Genomic DNA, 19,111 nt, shown 5'->3' with positions numbered 1-19,111 from the left:
ACCTTGCAGACAGTGCAAAGGGGTGGAAGGGACACCATTTCCGGCTGCGATGTGCTCTGGATTGGGCTGCGAAGTAGAGTTATATTCTTCTAACACCAATGACGTCATTTGAGTCCAGTGTGACATTCAGTCTTTAGAAGTGCGTTCTAATGAGGCTGATTTTGCACTTTCTAAATGCTCCGAGGCTCAGCTGGGGAGCGTACCTACTGTGGGGCTTCTCACCCTGCTTGTGTAACCCCCATGCTCAGAATGGGTTGACCCAGAGAGGGGTGGAGACCCAAAGCAGCAGAAGGCTGCAGAGCTCATAGTTTGGAGGAGACAAGGCTACCAGACTCAGACCTTGATTGGTATAAGCCCTTAACACCTTGTTAAGGTAACTGCAATGTTGTTGGGAACTACTGGGAAGGTAGTTGTTTATTTTTGCTATGTTGTAAATGTTGGAGTTTATTGTTTCAGGGTATCTTTTTGTGGTTGTAATGGGTGAGAGTTCTCCTGGAAACCTTCATCATGTTGAATCCTGTTCATCAAGCCCTTGGAGTCTTCAGGAGCCAACCCGCTTGCAAAGAAGAATTGGACTTGGCAGTATCAGTAGACTGTAAATATAAGGACTTGAAAATGCAACCTGGACAGGACCTTGAAGTGTGATGTTAAATGTTGATGTTATATGTTAAGAAAGTAAACCATTTTGTTTTTAAAAAATTGTTGTTGCAAACTCATTCCAAGTTCTGCCCCACAGATAGAGGTTACACTTGTACTTCCCCACTGCTGCCCGGCTCTTTCCTTCGCTTGAGTCAGGGCTGGTGAGGAAAATCCCGAAAAATCCGTGCAGTGTGTCACAGGAACGGGCCTCTTCTCCTCCCCTCTCTGAAATATCCATGCAGCATGTCACAGAAACGCCGCCACAGCAGCAAAAGCCCCTGGAGCAACAAAGGGGCATTCTAAAAGAACCTCAACCTTTGCAGTTCTGGAAATCCGTGGAGCAAAGCCATTGCTGCGAGGCAGCTCTGGGGCAGAAACACAGCAGTCACGCTGAAGAACCAGAGGCTGTACAAAACTCCTGATTGCATCAGGGCATTCCCCGTGCCAACAAAGTGGCAATTATGGTGTGCAAATGTAACCCAGGTCCAATAGGGGGGGCTAAAGAGCTCAGGTTTTCTATATAAGGAAGAAAGAGCTCCAATTCCCTCAGATCTGTTAGAGGCCTGTAACTGGAGCCAACCTACTTTACAGAGTTCTGTTGTTATGAACTATATTTGCACATTTCAGGGCTACCCTTGAAGGCTTGAGAACCAGGAGAGAGGGCTCAGCAAGGGACAGCAAAGTTGCAAGTCCACCAACAGTGCCAAAGGACACAGCTAGAGAAAATTGCAAAGGACTGAGACCCTGCTAGCCTGTTTTGCACAACAGGCCTGAACTATTACATGTTGCTTATTGTTCTGCATTGGTTTACCACGTTTCATTGTTGTATTGCACATTATTGTTATAATGAACAGAGCACAGATTTAAAGTTCTTTTGTTGCAAGTCTGGTGAATGGTATGGGTCACAAGGTGGGATCACACTGTCAGAGGCTTGAACTCCCTTTCCATCAATGATGATATCCCTCTTAAACCCTAAGTTGGGTTACACAAAATCAGCCCAAGTCTTTTTGCTGGGTGCAGCTGACTTCTGGCTCACACTAAGCTCTAGCGCTTACGGATGTCGCCAAAAGCTCGGTTGTTTTGGTGCTACGGACTAGCACCACTCTTTTGACCACTCCTGCCGGAGCCCACTGTCACTCAGAATTTTATCGGAAAAACCATTTGCTCAAAACTTTGCTGGTGCTTTTGAAAACAAACAAACCCCCCTGATTTTTCAAAAGTTGTATGTGGGAATACTGCGGGATATTTTACTTCAACTCATTATCGGCAAAAACTGAAAAAGCTAGCTTGATTCCTTCTTGGGACGTTCGTGGCTGATTAGCCTTGGAGATTAGTTGAGAAGCAAAAGATTTGGCTCTTGGGAAGCGATGGAGCCAGCGCAAGAAAAAGCAACCAGGAAATAGAAGAAAGAAGAACACAATACGAGTCTGGAGGAGGGAAGAGACATGATGTGTGTTTGACTATCTCATATGAATGCATGAAGGCATGATATTCTTTGTCCCTTGTGCTTTCCCTCCCTAATCCTTTCTGAAGAGTCTGAAACATTCTTTTCAATTGTTCTTAGAGCCGGGGGAAAAAAAGACACAAGAATTCAGAAATGGAAATGTCTCGGCACCAGCTGAGAATGTTAATGGTGAACGGTGCTGCAGGGATTCATGGGAAAGGAGGGGGAAGTGTGCCAATGTCTGTCTGAACCCTGGCAGCTAAAACCGTGAAAGCGACCAAGCAGAGAGAATCTACCAGTTATGACCCCAAACTGTCTTTCGGGAGGCTGATCGACTGGAAGGCAGAAAGAGTAATGGGAGGTCTAATGACCTGGCTGTAGCATTGGGTCCCGAAATGCTTCAGGACAATAGGAAAGCTCTTTTCCCAATCAGTTCCTTCATTGCTTCTTGGCCTATTGGCTAAGATCAAGCATAGTTTTGGTTCTTATCAGTTTAATATCTGATATGTTTTCTATTTGAAGACAATACACTAAATTGATTTTTGGAACTAGGAGATAGTGAAGAAGAAGAAGAAGAAGAAGAAGAAGAAGAAGAAGAAGAAGAAGAAGAAGAAGAAGAAGAAGAAGAAGAAGAAGAAGAAGAAGAAGAAGAAGAAGAAGAAGAAGAAGAAGGAGGAGGAGGAGGAGGAGGAGGAGGAGGAGGAGGAGGAGGAGTTTGCTCACTGAAGAAGAAGAGTTTGGATTTACATCCCAACTTTCTCTCCTGTAAGGAGACTCCAGGTGGCTTACAAGTTCCTTTCCCTTCCTCTCCCCACAACAGACACCTTGTGAGGTAGGTGGGGCTGAGAGAGTTCTGAAGAACTATGACTAGGCCAAGGCCACCCACCAGGAATGTAGGAGTGTGGAAACATATCTGGTTCACCAGATAAGCCTCTGCCACTCAGGTGGAGGAGTGGAGAATCGAACCCAGTTATCCAGATTAGAATCCACCTGCTCTTAACCACTACACCACACTGGCTCTGGGTGAGCAACCCCCCCGCCCCCAACAACAGGGAACACAGCAAAGAACAGTTGGGAATACAAACACTAAATGGATCCAGCCAAGGAGGCCAACTGATGTACAACTGTCCCTGCCATCAGTTCTCTCAGAACCACAGTGGAGACAGTCAATGGCAAACCATCTCTGGACGTTTCTTGGCCTGAGAACTAGGGGTGGTGATTTGATAACCTGAAAAGCCTAAAAAAAAACTTTCGGGGTTTTTATTTACTGACCAGGTGGAGCCGATAAGCCGAATATTTGGTTGGTGGGCATTCATGATGCCCACGGGCTCCATGTTGGAGAGCCCTGGGGTACCTGAAGGGCTGCTTTTGGACAGATGTTTTGCGCATTACAGATTATTATCGAGCTTTTCTTATCTCACGTCCCTTTATTCCCGGAAGCTGCCCGGAGCCAGGTGTTTGGCTGCTATGGAGTGTTCAGTTTTCAACAAATTCATAACAACGCTGTCATTACGATACGGAGGAAGGTGGACTTATTTTGGACACTTGCAAAATGATACATTGATTACAGAGGGCTTGGCTTCTCCATTCATTTTGCAATAAATCCCCGAACGACTATAATTATGGCTGCTACTAATAGTAGTAGTATTATGACTTCTGAAATAAAAATCCCTTAATTATTCATTGCAGGTCAGGGCAGCAACCATTGACTAAACACTAGTTGCTAATTGTTAAGGCGGAAAAGTCTTTGTACAGAAACAATCCCCTGAATTGCTCTCATGGACATGGCTATACCTGAGCAGTCTAGTGATGGCAATTGGAAAATTATAGAGTCCTTTCCAGAGTATATTTAGCTGGGTGGGGGGTTGTAGTCCAAATCTGTAAATCTGGAGCCAGGAGAAGTAATACGTTTCTGGGAGGCACAAGAGGCTTACAGTGGACTATAAATAACTAGGTGACCTTTCAGATATGCGGGATTTTGTTAAAATATTGGAAGAAGGAAGGCAGCACGAAGGAAAGGAGAGGGGAACCCCTTCAGATAATCATAAGTAACCCTCAGGGGTGATTCCACAAATGTCTTCCTATTTAAAGCATGTATTACCAGAGAGAATTTTGAGTTCCATTCTGCAACAAGGCTAATTTGATCCATAATGACTAGGTGGATATCGTCTCATCGCTCGCTTTTAAGCCTCTTAAACTGTGTGGCCCTGCCTTGAAGGATGTTACATTTCAATGCTGAAATAGCCAGGACCGGGAATCGTTTCTTGTCTCCGTTTTCTTTGCCACGCTACTCCCAACCATTAATTTAAAACAGAAACTTCGGTCTTGCAACCTGGGCTATTTACACCATTGCTCCTCTTTTGTGGTTACCTCACGATATAATTATTAGGAGCATTCCGTAGTTAGTTTCCTTAGTACATTATTAGGGTATTGCAGGCTAGATAAGTGTACTTCGTTTCCTTTTAGAAGGAATTAGGTAGTACTGTTAAGTTTATTTTGTAGTAGTTATAGCATTTTTGTAGCAGTGTATAGTATTTTTCCAGTAGTTATAGTCTTAGTGTAGGGAAATCTACCTTTATTGTTAATGAATTGATTGAGTACTGTGATTATTGCTATTGGTTTATTGGGTTTAGTGCAATTGCTATTGGTTTATTGGGTTTATTAGGTTTACTGTTTTGTTGTTGGTTGCTGCTGTTATTGCAATTGCTAGGTCTGATGTGTCAAATTGCCATCGTTAAATCTAAAGTTAATTGTATTTTATTATTACATTTATTTATTTATAGTTCAAATTTATTTTGAAGTATTTATTTATACTCACTGCTGTTGTTCGTCGCCCTGAGCCCTTTGCAAAGGACAGGATACAGATTAAATGTGAAATGTGAAAAAAACTAAGAACTCCTTTGTCATGAGCCAGCCCCTGGGTACTTACCAGGATACAGAGGACTATGAGGCAGAACCTGACAAGATGGTGCAGCCAGAGTTGGCTGCCCCTGAGGAAGACCAGGCAGCAGAGCCAATTCCCAGCCCTTCCCTGCCTGATGACGTGCAGGTGGAGGAGCCTGCAGATCCTCCTAGGAAACCCAGTAATGAGCCAGCTGCACACAGGAGGCAGAAGCAGAGGCAGCTGCTGCAGAAGCAAAGGAGTGCTTGCATTGCAGCAAGATATGGGAAAATAGAAGTGAGGATTCTAATCGTCATCTGATGAGGATTAACTTCTTGCAGAATCCCAACCTCTTGGACAAGGCTCTCGATATAAGCCTTGCTGTGAGCTTGTTTCTGACTGGATGCAACAAGCGTATTTCCTGTTGCCTCCATGTGCCTGGTCTACTGCTGATTCCCAGCCTGTTTACCTGATCTCCTGTGCTGTGACCTGTTGAACTGACCCGTGACTATGCCTTCGCCTGCCTTGGCCCACTGGACTGTCTTCTGGCTACACTCTCATCTGTTGCCTGTCCGGTGGACTGGCCCACTGGACTGTCTTCTGGCTACACTTTCATCTGTTGCCTGTCCGGTGAGACTGGACCTGACCATGCTCTGCCTGCCTACAGCACATCCTTTCTGCTTTAACCGAGATTGTACTTTTAAAATTTAGGAATGTGTTCCCTCCAAAATGGTCTGCTTGAAGATAGAGTTGCTAACCTCCAGGCAGGGCCTAGAGATCTCCCGGATTACAGCTGATCTTGAGTGTACAGAGGTCAGTTTCCCCTGGAGAAAATTGCTGCCTTGGAAGGTGGACTGTATGGCACTGTACCTGTCAAGGTCCCTCCCCTCTCCAAACCTCTTCCTCCCCAGGCTCCACCTACTGGGAGCTGGCAACTCTGCTTAGGAGGAACATGATTCTATAGAGTCCACAGTGCCCTTTAGATAGCAAGGCCATAGCCAGCAATCACTGCTGGCAGGAGCACATGGACATCCCTGCCAAAGCACAGCAAGGAGTTGCGCTCCTCAGCAAAACCCACAGCGGTTGCCAGATGTCATGAGACCCACCCCTGACATCACGCACTGAGAGGAAGCATTGCCAGATACTAAAAGGAAGGGGGGGAACTGTGTGCAAGCAAAGCAGAGCTTCTGGATCAGAGCAAGTGTTTAGGGTCGGGTCCCCAACGTGGTACCCACAGGAACCATGGTGGCCTCAAGTGTTTTTGGAAAGTGGGTGGGGCCAGATGGGGGCTACTGCCCAGCAGGGCTTCCGAATGGACACCAGATATCTGATTTGCTGTGCGATTTAAAATAACATTGCTTTGGCTGCAACTGACACCCCAGCATTTGGTTTCTTCTCTCTCTTTCCCAGTGAAGTTCTTAACATTATTCCTCTTGCCCCCTGCCGTTGGGCTTCTTTTGAGTGTGGTTCCATATCCCATGGCAGCCATTTTGTGGCTGCGGCCACCTCCTTGTGTCAAGATTCCCAAGGTGCCCACGGGCTCAAAAAGGTTGGGAATCCCTAAACTTTAGGATAAGCCATATAACAGCATGCAGAGAACTTATAGCTTTTTGTCAGAGTCCAGGACAGTGGCAGTCTGTAATACAGGTGTAAGAGAGACTTTCTTATATTGGGAAACCTGGCAGAAAATCCTTTGATAATTTTCTTTTGGGGACCATTGTGACTGACAGTGAAAAGAGAAGCAATATCTGACATATTTTTCTCTATTATCTCAGGACCGTTGTGTGGCGATACGCTGACAGCATGGCTGGCCAGACCTCAACGGCACAAGCCTTATGTGAGACGTGCATCTGTCAATGGCACACTCAAAGTCACAGACTAAAATTGGAGCACACGTGACTAGTAGTTAACGCAACTTCGCTACCCTATAATAAGCAATAATCAAGATCTGCCTCTCTGCTCAAAAAGCGGGGCAATGCAATAGTCTTCAGTCTGCTGTGTTTGGTTCACCTGCTCTTCTTGTCAGAGGCGGATTCTGTTGGAATCTCCAGCCTTGCTTTGCATGCAGCAGCAGCAGCAAGAGCAGCATGGAATTCTGGGAAGCTGCATGAACATTCTAAAGGTGACAGTTAAAATCCGTTGGTAGTGTTCTGTTCCCTCACGCACACTCTGAAACTGCCTGCCTGACTGACTGACTAAGAGAAAAGATGTGCTCTGTGCTCTATATACTGTTGTAAACCAAATGATATAGAAATGTGCTCTGACTTGACTAAAAGATATTGTAACACAACCAAACTGCCACAAACCATTAGCCGTGCATGTAACTATTATTTGTGATACTGTGTATATATCTATTTTTCAGGTTAAGTAAAGTTCTGCTTATGTTTTAATGAACTTCTGAGGTAAAACGGCTGGTCTTTTGACAGATAACTATTCTAATTTGACATGCCGCACAATCCACATTTCCGCCCGCAACTTTGCTGGACAGGATTATATATACCAAAAATACCTGCTGCCCTTCAGATTCCACATGGTCCCGGGGAGCAACGGGGCATAGTTGTACACGACACCGGTGCAGCCCTGAAGCCCTTCGCACACTTGTGTGTGGGCAGCCCCAGAGCTGCCGCGACCCACGGCGGTTATGCTTTTGCACAGAGATGTGCTGCCTTTTTTTAAAAAAGGGATCTCTATGAACAGCGGGGGCTCATATAGAAAGATACATTCTCTAATAGCCAATATCAATCAATATCAATCAGTCAATATTTGTTTATGGTCAGCAATGTCTGATCAGCAAAATCTAAATGACAGATTGCCACATGACACAGCCTCTTTCTGGACTAATTGGAAGGGAACTCTGATTGGTTAGTGAACCATATATAAGTCAGCACTGTGCTTTGTGCTGTGAGACTCTTGTCTTTGCATTGTCTGGTGAAGCACTTTGTCTGAGAGAGCAACTTTCTGTGAACTAAATAAAGTAGGACCGCTTCTGCGAAGCTGATATTGCTATGTGCGTCTCAGTTCCTGCTGTGAGTTCCAGTGTGTGTGTGGTGCAACTCTGCTATTTGGGGATTGAACCTTGATTCAGTACTGCACCCCTCAACACGGCCCACGGCGGCGCTTTCGCACAGAGATGTGCTGCGTTTTTTTTTAAAAAAAAACCTTACCTCCTCTTCCTTGTGTAGCTCTGTCCGGATGAGGGGACATGTGCCCATGGCTCTGACAATGCCCCAGGGGTCAGAGGGCAGGAAGTATGTTCCTTTGTCCCCGCGGAGCTACGCAGGGAAGAGGAGGTAAGTGGGGGGGAGGGAAGCAGTAGCCCAAAAAATGGCACCTTCTACCCTTGATCCTCCTTGATCTGAGATTGCTTGGTGCTCGGGAGCAGAAGCAGCAGAAGGCCATTGCTTTCACATTCTGCATGTGAGCTCCCAAGGGCATCTGGTGGGCCACTGCGAGTAGCAGAGTGCTGGACTAGATGGACTCTGGTCTGATCCAGCAGGCTCTTTCTGATGTTCTTACGTTCTTAATGAAATCTCCAGGAATTTTCCAACCCAAGGTTTTCTACCCAAATTACAAAGGTTCCTTGGCTGAGCCCTCTTCTTGGCTGCCAGAAGCCCTTCCCATCAGTGAAAGGACCAGAATATCCACAGTAATCTCACCTGCCACCTTAAATAGGAATAACATTTTCTAGGCAAAAACTGCGTTCACATGTTATTAACTCCCCAACAGACAATGGGATTTCACTCCCTCCTTTTTGGCACCAAACCACCTTTTCAACATTCCCCCAAAGATCCCTTTCATGCCAAACTCTTGTGGCTTTTCTAAACAGGAGTTTGCCTGTTCCAAGAAACCTGCCACTTCCTTAGGCATCAGGAAACTGTTTTGATGCACAGATGTGACCGCTGAAGAGGCAGCCCTTCTTTGTGGCCCAGGAGAGGAGCAACTCTGCAAGCCTTGAGGGAAGTCAAGAAGCAGGGAATCTTTTTACGAGTCTGTCTTACCACTGCTTAAAACTGCAGTGCCCCTCTCAGCTCAACAATTTAAGGAGACAGCTTGGAAATCAACTATGTTGATTACTTTTTTCCTCCCACCCAAAACTGATACCACCATCTGGAAATAGCTGTAACAACCTGACCCGGAGCCCGGAGCATCCCATACAAGTTTCATAAGATCAGATGAATTCAAATTTTGGAGTTTGTCAGCATTTTGACTACCTATTGGTTTCCCCTTGGAATCACTCCTTATGCTCACAAAGGTGGAAGCCTTCAGACTAGTTAAGAATAGGCTCTTGGATCTTGATTTTCATAATTTGACTCTTGCTGCCAAGACAACCTGTTCTCCGACTACATTATTAATCCCATGCGAGCGTGGAATTATGGCAGCATATCTTCGTCTGCTGATTAATCCCACGCAGAGGAGAGCCTTGGCTACTGCAAGATGCAATGTGCTGCCATCAGCTCTGCTGGAGGGAAAATTTAAGAATATGGAACGTTCTAAAAGAGTTTGTTCATGTGATATGACTACGGTTGAAACACTTGACCATTCTCTGTTTCTATGCCCTAAATACAATAAGATACGCATGAAATACATGAATTCCATTTTCTTGCAATGTTCTCAGTGGCAAGAGTGTTATAAGATACCCAATCTCCTGAACAGCTCTGATGTGCTCTTTTGTGAAACTGTTGCAAATTTTATACTGGAAATTAGTAATTTTAACTGCATTTCTTAACCTTGTTTTGTTTTAAAATTTTGTCCTGTTTTGTATGCCAATAAAGGCTTGTGTGTGTGACTACCTCTGTTTTTACCACCCAAGCCCAGATAGAAATCACACACACACACACACACACACACACACACACACACACACACACACACACACACACACACACACACACACACACACACACACACACACACACACACACACACCAGGGCAAAAAAAAAAGCATTAACCAGGCATGGAATATTTCTCAGTTGTCAGGTGGCATATTGCAGTCCATTTGATAAACTGTGGTTTTAGAGTCTACCACCGGTAAATGCACACACCAATCCCTTTGTCTAATCTGTTAACATATGAACACAACCAACAGCCTGACGCCAGTCTTATGAAGAAAACTCAGTTCACTCAAGAAAGGGCAGAATCTTGTATTAATTCTTTCTTCCCACGGAAGACCCTCACTGAGTTGACTTTACGATCAGCCGTTGCCCGGGAACAAAATTGGAGGGTATAATCAGTGGGGTGCAGCGGAAGAGAGAAAAATCAGCAAAAATTGCTGCCCCTCTTAAGGGCGCTTAAGTTTTCATCTGCACTCTCGCTGTGGGTGGGGAAAGGGAGAAGGCATCTTCCGGAATGGAGGGAAGGTATCTTTCTTTATCTGCCTATCAGGAAATGTTTAAAATGGCTAATCCTCTGGCTTTATATTCAGTGTCACTACCCATGAACCACGGCACCAAAGACAACAACTTAACATCCTTGTTCATTTGGGCAGAAGTCCTTGATATATGCAACATCTTTAGGGGAGAAGTTGTGGCTTAGTGGTAGAACCTCTCCCTGGCATGCAGAAATGCAGGTTTAATCCCCGCCATTTCCAGTGAAGGATCAGATAGGAGGGGAGGTGGGGGTGCCTTTCCGCACAATTCATTTAAAACGTTTTGGGGCAGGAAATAAAACATTTCCTCCATGGAGTTCCACACTTTTTCGAAATCCCCCAATGTTTTATTTGCATCCTCAAAATATTTTAAATGAATCCCACTTCCAAGCAAGTCTCTGGATGAAACGCGTTGACAACGTCTCCAGTTGCTGGGCGATCCATTGGCTACGTCTCCAGCGCTTCCCTACTTTCCTGAACTTCCTCCTTGACATCATTTTCTGAGCTCACTCAGTTCCTCCTCGCCTGTTTATTTGCAGCGTTTCTCTGTTTATTTTATTGGGGGGGGGGCAATCTTTGAAGCATCAAGAATACAAGGAATATAGACTGCATCCTGAGGTTGTGAAGCATAGAAGCATGGATTCAACACAACTCAAAAAAGGGGGGGAATCATATAATGGAATCGTTTTGAGGGGGTTAGTGCAAACAAAAGGGGGGAGGCTGAAAACATTTTACAGAGGTTTTAGGAGATTTGTGCGGAAAGGGCCTAGTTAGAGGCAAGACCTTGTGTGACCGTAAGACCAAAGCACATGTCTGTGGCATCAATCTGAATGTCACATTGTGGCTTTAAGGTAGCAGGAAGCAGATTTGCCGAAATAACTGTTTGAAAAACTCTTCGGGGGAGGTAAGGCTATCAGACCCTAGTGAAACAGGTCAGTTGCTTTGCCACACTCTGAGATCCTTGTTTGCGTAATGTAAAACAGGTGTACTGCCTTCCATCTGTCAAATGTTGGGAGGGCACAGCAGTGTTCAAATGATGATTAATAAATGCCGAGTTCCAGCGCTACGAATTTTATTGCAGCCGGCCGCAGTTCAGTAACACAATTAGAACTATGATAAGAAATTAACTAGAACCACTTATAGTAAAATACATAAATCTCACTCTCTATCACCAAGAAGTACCCTAAACAGCAAATCACCCACCATGAAAGAATCTAAACATCATAACATCTAAAAACTAACAATAGTCCGAAATCCATCCATGTAGGTAATTTACATCCTGTCCTTTCCCTCACTGAGTTCGTCAGTTTAGTGTAGTGGTTAAGAGCAGGTGGACTCTAATCTGGAGAGCCGGGTTTGATTCCCCACTCCTCCACATGAGCGGTGGACTCTTAATTTGATGAACTAGATTTGTGTCCCCACTCCTACATTCCTGCTGGGTGACACTGGGCTAGTCACAGTTCTCTCAGTACTCTCTCAACCCCTCTACCTTACAAGGTGTCTGCTATGCGGAGAGGAAGGGAAGGGGTTTGTAAGCTGCTTTGAAACTCCATGCCATTGAAAAAGCGGGGTATAAATCCAAACTCCTCTTCTTTTCTTCTATCTGGGTCTTGTCCATTGTATCCTCACAGTAATGATTAGCCAAAAAGACAATGACTAGCCCCAGGTCACACAGTGAGCTTTAAGCAGGATTTAAACCCGAGTCTTCCAGATTTTTGTCTTACAATACGCCACACTACCTTCTTGTTTTGACCTGAATGGCCAAAAGAGGAGGATCTGAATTTGTTTCTGGCAGAGAAATAATTGTCAAAGTGGGCCATCACAGAAAAGGCCCCGTGCCCTCATAACCCTAGCATTGGAAAAGAGAGTAAACAGTAACCTTCCATAGGGATCTCTATGAACAGCGGGGGCACATATAGAAAGAGACATTCCCTAACAGCCAATATCAATCAATATCAATCAGTCAATATTTGTTTATGGTCAGCGACCAGCACAAGATTAAAAGAAGTGTAATTATAATATAAAAACAATCATACAAGTCCATATTAATTAACCATACAGTTAATATTAACCATACTGTTGAGAACAATATTTATCATACTGGAGCCCTCCTAACTGTGCATGTCGCCATGTCAAATTTCACCACCTTACGTGTTATTTCACGATTCTTATCAAAAAGTAACAGTGCAAGGCTGCCTATGTTACCTTGGAGGACCCTTAAGTATTGGTGTTATAAGGTGTGAGGGTCTGGTACTCCAGTCAGTAATAAGACTCAAGGTAGGTTCAAGAGCTTTATTCAGAACTGTGTCAGCCCATTGGCCAGATAGCTGCAACTGGGGGTTTGGCTCTCTGGCCCCCGTATAAACTGAAAGGTTACAGTTTGACTCAACCCATAATCCCCCCGCCCTCACATTCCCATAATATCAGCATGTGAAAGGACAGTGGGAAAGAGACATTGTTTTGGGACAGGCAGGCTACTCCCTTGAAAGACAGATAAGGAGAAAACTGTCAAGCGCTATTGAACTAGTTACAGGCGAACAAAAGGAAAGAGGCCTCATGGTCTTGGGCAGCGGAAATGACTGGACCATCTACAGCTGAGCCGTGTACGTGCGATTTGCCAGGCCAAGAATGACGCAGGCCTGACATAAGGGCACTACGAATCCATGCATGAAAAAGCACAGTCTAACAAAACACGCCCAGCAGTTTCAACAATACTGTTCCCACAAAGATACAGATGTTCAGCAAGGGAGATTTTATTACATCTCCCATGCATATCTGCTTAGGGAAAAGCACCACATCACAACAATATGAAAATTCTTCTGGATTTTCCAAATGTCCAAGACAAAGCATTGAAATTCCCTGATACCTGATGCTTAGATCAAGGAATAACTTGGGTGCCATATTTCAATCTTTTCGACGCTTCACATCAAATATGCTCTGTTTAAGGAATGCCCCAGCCTACTTATGGCCCACCAATAGAAGCAGTTGTTGGGGAAGGCCATATGTTTATAATTTAGAACTTATGGATCGCAAAAATGGTGATTAAAAACTGTTCTGTAATATCAAAGGAACAAGACCTTTATGGGAAAAGATCATTCTTAGTCAGGAGGTAAACACGAAGATCCAAACTCTGACCTCTGCCATAATGATGCTGGTCTCAAGAAATAAGGTTGCGTTTGAGGTGCAGGGGCCCTTTCTGCACAACCAAAACAAAACATTTTGAGGCAGGAAATGGAGTTCCACATGGTTTCCACCCCAAAATGTTCCGAAAACATTTTATTTGCGGCCTCAAAATGTTTTATATGCATGCTCTTTTAAAACGATTCTTTAGCCTGAAATATTTTCAAAGCATCAAATCCACAGAGAATGAAAAAATGAACAAAAAAAACAACAACAAATGGCAGTCCGGAATCATTTCAAGGTGAGTGAATGTGGACAAATGGGTGCGAGGATTGAAAATGTTTTGCCAATGTTTTTGAGGACTTGTGCCGAGTACGTGACACTTGAAAAATTGTCCCCAGGAAAGCTTGAGAAATGTCCAAACTGTATCACATAAATAAGTAACAGCTAATAATCACAAAGACTTTGCATGATAACCACAAATTAATATCATTATCCCAAAGGCCCTTCATACTGGGAAAACAGATAGATTTGAATCCAGTAGCAGTTAAAGACCAAGAAGAAGAAGAAGAAGAAGAGTTTGGATTTATATCCCCCCTTTCTCTCCTGCAGGAGACTCAAAGGGGCTTACAATCTCCTTGCCCTTCCCCCCTCACAACAAACACCCTGTGAGGTAGGTGGGGCTGAGAGAGCTCCGAGAAGCTGTGACTAGCCCAAGGTCACCCAGCTGGCATGTGTGGGAGTGTACAGGCTAATCTGAATTCCCCAGATAAGCCTCCACAGCTCAGGTGGCAGAGCGGGGAATCAAACCCGGTTCCTCCAGATTAGACACACGAGCTCTTAACCTCCTACACCACTGCTGCAACAAGTGTTTGGGAATATAGGATTTTGAGAGTGAAAGAAGCCTTTGTCAGATACATCAAGATGTTTTGGGTCTTGAAAGCCTAGGCTCATTCCGCACATGCAGAATAATGCACTTTCAAACTGCTTTCAGTGCTCTTTGAAGCTGTGCGGAATAGCAAAATCCACTTGCAAACAGTTGTGAAAGTGGTTTGAAAACGCATTATTCTGCATGTGCGGAAGGGGCCCTATACAGGAAATGTTGCTGGTCCCTAAAATGGTACTGAACTCAAATCTAGCTGTTCTAGTACTAACCAACATGGCTGCCTTTAGAAACGAAGCCAGAGATTCCTGTCACTTGCCGGCAACTTCTAAACTGACTGCCAAGGTTACTACATGGTATTAAAAAGCATTACAGGGGATCACTCCCTGGGGCATCTCCACTGGAGTCATATGAATAAGCTGTAACTCCTTCGGTAACAATTTGTGCTGCAAGTTGTTAGAAGAGTCTGACCTGACTGATCAAAGGCACCAGCCTTCGAAAAATTGAGCTCCATGCATAACTGAAGTCGCCGGTGAAAATGGGAGTCCTTTATCCCCCTTAGACAGGCATACAAATTCTCCAGAAAGGCGCATTGAACTACTTCAAATTAAATCAAGGTTAAAAGAAGAGAGGCATTATGGCAGACCTCTTGCTCAATTGGAAACAAGCAGGGCGTAGGTGCTGCTTTTCGGTCCCTTATGAGTGCTCGAAGCCGAACAAGCTCAGCCGCAGGAGACCATACCACCAGCCACAACATTAAAAAAGGATTAGGTCAAAATATTCAGAGTAAAACCACAGATACCTTTTACAGACTGGGTGACTATACAGTAACATGCCTTTTAACCACACTACGTTACCTCTTCTGGTCAAGGTCAGAGGCAGGATGATTATTACCATTATCCACCGATTTTCCACAATTGCCTCCACAGCCTTTTTTTTTACTTTCATGGGAATTACTGCAGAGTTGCAAAAGAATGCAAAGTGAGCTAATCCTTTAGCAGACATTTTCCCAGGGTCACAGTTTTTTTTTAAAAAAAAAAAATCCTGCAATGATTCCTCCAGAGGTAAAATAGTGTTTTTGACTAACTTTGTATTTTTGAGCATCCTAATGTATTTTAGCCTTCAGCTGAAGCTTCGTGACATTTTATGGGGGAAAAATGCATCTCGATTTCATGCGAAAGTTTCCAGCTTTATGTAATTAATGCATTTCCTCTCCCTTGTCTTTTCCCAGCGCCTTCTCCACTTGTGCTGGAAAGGAAACCAGAAAGCGGTTTTTCATGGACACGGAGATGCAGTTTGCCATCTGGCAAAAAAATTCCCTCTGAATGTTTCTCCGCTGTGTTCACTTGCAACGGATAAAAAAGATATTTCAATGGTCATATTTGCTTTGCTTTGGTTAGCAAAAGCTAAAGCAAGGTCATATTTTATATCTTATAATATTTAGACATCCCCCCCCCCCCCAATTTCCTATTCAGGCCAAGGCCGCTTTCAAACACTTGTAAACATCTGGAACTTTAATGGGTTAAATGGAACGAGTGAGCATTTTTCAGGGAAACCTGGGAGAAAGATGCCTCTCAGAGAACACTGCAACATAAAACAAACCCCAACAATAAGCAGCATTTTTTTAAAAAAATCCATTACCGGTATTTCCTCCTCACCCTTTGGCCAATGTTGGTTTTGATATCAAACCTACCTATACAGAGAGGAACAGCGGAATGCCCTCTGTTCCAGGACACCCAAAAGGCAGGGGCGAGAAATATATATATATATTTTTAAAAAGTGGTAGCCCAGAAGAAGCCATTCCAGAAATTTATGGTGGATTTATTTTGGTGGCCATACCACTCTCTTAATTAAGTAGCCACTTAACCTCAGGATGGTACTGAAAGAACAAACATCTGGCCCACTGGTTCACTTCTACTTAATGCTAACAAAAGCCTTGGATCCCATCCTGATGCAGGTAGGTAGAGACACCACAAATGTTCAGCTAAGCCCCTGCTACCAAGTGGGTTCCTGATTTGTTGGCACACTGTTGTACAGTCTTTTGCAGCAAACCAGAGAAGACCTCTTCCACCTATATTTCAAGAACAATTAACCTATACACTTGAGTTTTTATAAGGCACAGTTCAAATGGTATGATGAGCCATGAATCCATTGAAGAAACAGACTCCGAGGAGACTTGAGAGGGTATGCTGACCCCCCTCCCCTCATGTGGGGCTTGAAAACGAAAACACTTCTTCTTTTGTAGCAAACCAAAGCTTGTCATTTCACCTGAACAACAAGCAATGGTTCTCTTCCATCCCTCCAAACCAGGATTCGAGTCAGGATTAAACCAGAATTCAGAATCCTGGAGGGAAAAGAACAAACCCAAGTTTTTAGCATGGATGGAATGACAAACTATGGTTTGTCACAAAAATGGGAATATTTGATTTTTGAGACAAATCTGAAGGAAGGAAAGTAAATGCATCCCAAGGATTCCCTGGAGCAGTGGTTCTCAACCTTCCTAATGTTGTGACCCTTTAATACAGTTCCTCATGTTGTGGTGACCCCCAACCAAAAATTATTTGTGTCTCGGTTCCTAAGACTGTCGGAAATATGTGTTTTCCGGTGGTCTTAGGTGACCCCTGTGAAAGGGTCATTCGACCCCCACAGGTTGAGAACCGCTGCCCTAGAGGTTCATTCACGTAACAACAAACCAGGGTTTGTCCTTTATATCTGCATCATGTCACAAAATTCCCACATTTTACCTCCTTGTATAAAAATACAATTCTCCCGTTTCAAATATTTAAAGCAAATGGGGAAAGGATCAGCTAGCCACACCAAATTGTAACCATGTACATAAATGCTTCCCCTCAGCCCAATACCCTAACAAAAGCTCATTCCGCACATGCAGAATAATGTACTTTCAAACTGCTTTCAATGCTCTTTGAAGCTGTGCGGAATAGCAAAATCCACTTGCAAACAGTTGTGAAACTGGTTTGAAAACGCATTATTCTGCGTGTGCGGAAGGGACCAAAGTTAGAAATCGCTTGATGGAGCTTCACTGGATAGTCTCCTTGACAGTTTTCCCTAAAGATATGAAATCTGGCCATTTCTTCACAACTTTTGGAGTAAATTTCAGACGATGCTGTTCTGGATGTCAGCTTTGTTCAGCCAATCACGTGGCAGGGACAGTACAATGACCTAGTCCATCTTTTTATGATCTAGCAAAGGGCATTGCTACTTCATCCCGGATGATGTAATTAATTCATTTGAGCTTGGATGAGCATGTTGTGCCTGGTACCAACTCAGACAACAACTCTCCTTTGCTTCATACCCAATGTCTTTCATGAAAGTCCTTCCTCCCAGAATTCAGAAACAAGCAAGATCAGGGCCCTTTCTGCACAGGCCAATAATTGTGGCCTAACCACAGGATAAAACCTGTGTTGGGGGCAGTGGTGGGATCCAAAAATTTTAGTAACAGGTTCCCATGGTGGTGGGATTCAAACACCAGGCATAGCCGTACCAATGGGCGTAAGCAGGGCACCTACTGTGGGCGTGGCCGGGCATTCTGTGGGTGGGGCATTCCTGGGCCGGTCTCCAGTGGTAAGTAATTTTAGGCCGCCATGCCGGTCTCTGGAAGCGGGAAACGAATGCACACAGCCGTAGGCTGCCACGCATCACCGGTGCACCTCCCGTTAGACTGCTTCGGGAGCTCTGCACGCTACCAAGCTTAGAGGAGGGGCATGAACTAAGGCACCACGCGGCAAAATCATCAATTAGTAACCTCCTCTCGGCACACAATAAAATAACTAGTAACCTACTCTCGTAACCTGTGAGAACTCCGTTGATCCCAATTCTGGTTGCCAGTGGAACTTTGTACCTAATCCCAATCCTAGCGTGAATCATCTTCACAGCTTTTCCCCCCCCCACCTGGGTTTTTCAAGAATCGCACTATACTGAAGCGAAGCTGTGGCAATCATTTTTTTATGATTGGCTCCGCCTTTTTTGGCAGCCATTTTGGCAGCCATTTGTTGCTGGGCCCGCCAGGCTGTGCCAGAATTCCCACCGGCTCAAAAAGATTGAGGACCCTGGTTTAGATCAGCCCTTAAATGTGGCCGAAGATCTTTCGGCAGTGGTCTTTCCAATGCAAGCGCTCAGATTTTTGTAAACTCCGTAGGTTTTCATCATTGTGCATTTATTCAAGGCAGCGCTGTCAACCCTTCTGAGGCAAAGAAAAATACAGCAGGCTGCAAATGAAAAAAATTCACCTCGGTACTTTTGGAAGGAGGGGGCAGCCAGCTCCCTCCCTGGGAGATCTTTTTGTGAGGGTAAACATAAAGGGATGAGCTCATTTTATTCCTGGTTAACCTGAAGTTTTCGGTCTGTGACTAATGAGTCTCCTTCCCTGGCCCTAAACATGAAAAGAGTTTCACAGATAAGAGAATGAAAATGATAAAGACTTCAGGTGATACAGATCTCCTACTGTACACAGCATTACGTTCCCCTGAGTGAGTCCTTGTAAGAGCACTTTGTGCCGCCGCTCATCAAAGCATCGTCTTTGGCGCTCGGGCGCTTTGATCATGCGCTCCCGCTCTCTGATGATCTAGTGCAGCTTGCTAGGAAAGATCAACCCTCCAGAGAACAATGCAAAAGAAGAAAAAATATATTTTCATATCAGGTCTGAGGAAGGTTTCTTTCCCTTCAAATCTGCCATTCGGAGGTTGCCGCCAGTCGGCTCTTGGCCTCTCTGCGGTGGCGCCTCCCATATTGTGGGGTTTTAATGAGATTTTTGTAAAAGA

General features: G+C 44.5%; 1 pseudogene; it reads left to right on the top strand.

The window, feature by feature from the left end:
- Nucleotides 1-2,523: 2,523 nt before the first annotated feature.
- On the top strand, nucleotides 2,524-2,643 carry LOC125425510 (annotated as a pseudogene).
- The last annotated feature ends 16,468 nt before the right edge of the window (nucleotides 2,644-19,111 follow it).

Source organism: Sphaerodactylus townsendi, linkage group LG01 (genome assembly GCF_021028975.2).
Source record: "Sphaerodactylus townsendi isolate TG3544 linkage group LG01, MPM_Stown_v2.3, whole genome shotgun sequence".
Lineage (NCBI taxonomy): Eukaryota > Metazoa > Chordata > Lepidosauria > Squamata > Sphaerodactylidae > Sphaerodactylus > Sphaerodactylus townsendi.
Note: the sequence above shows the minus strand (reverse complement) of the source record. Positions and strands in the feature narration are given on the sequence as shown.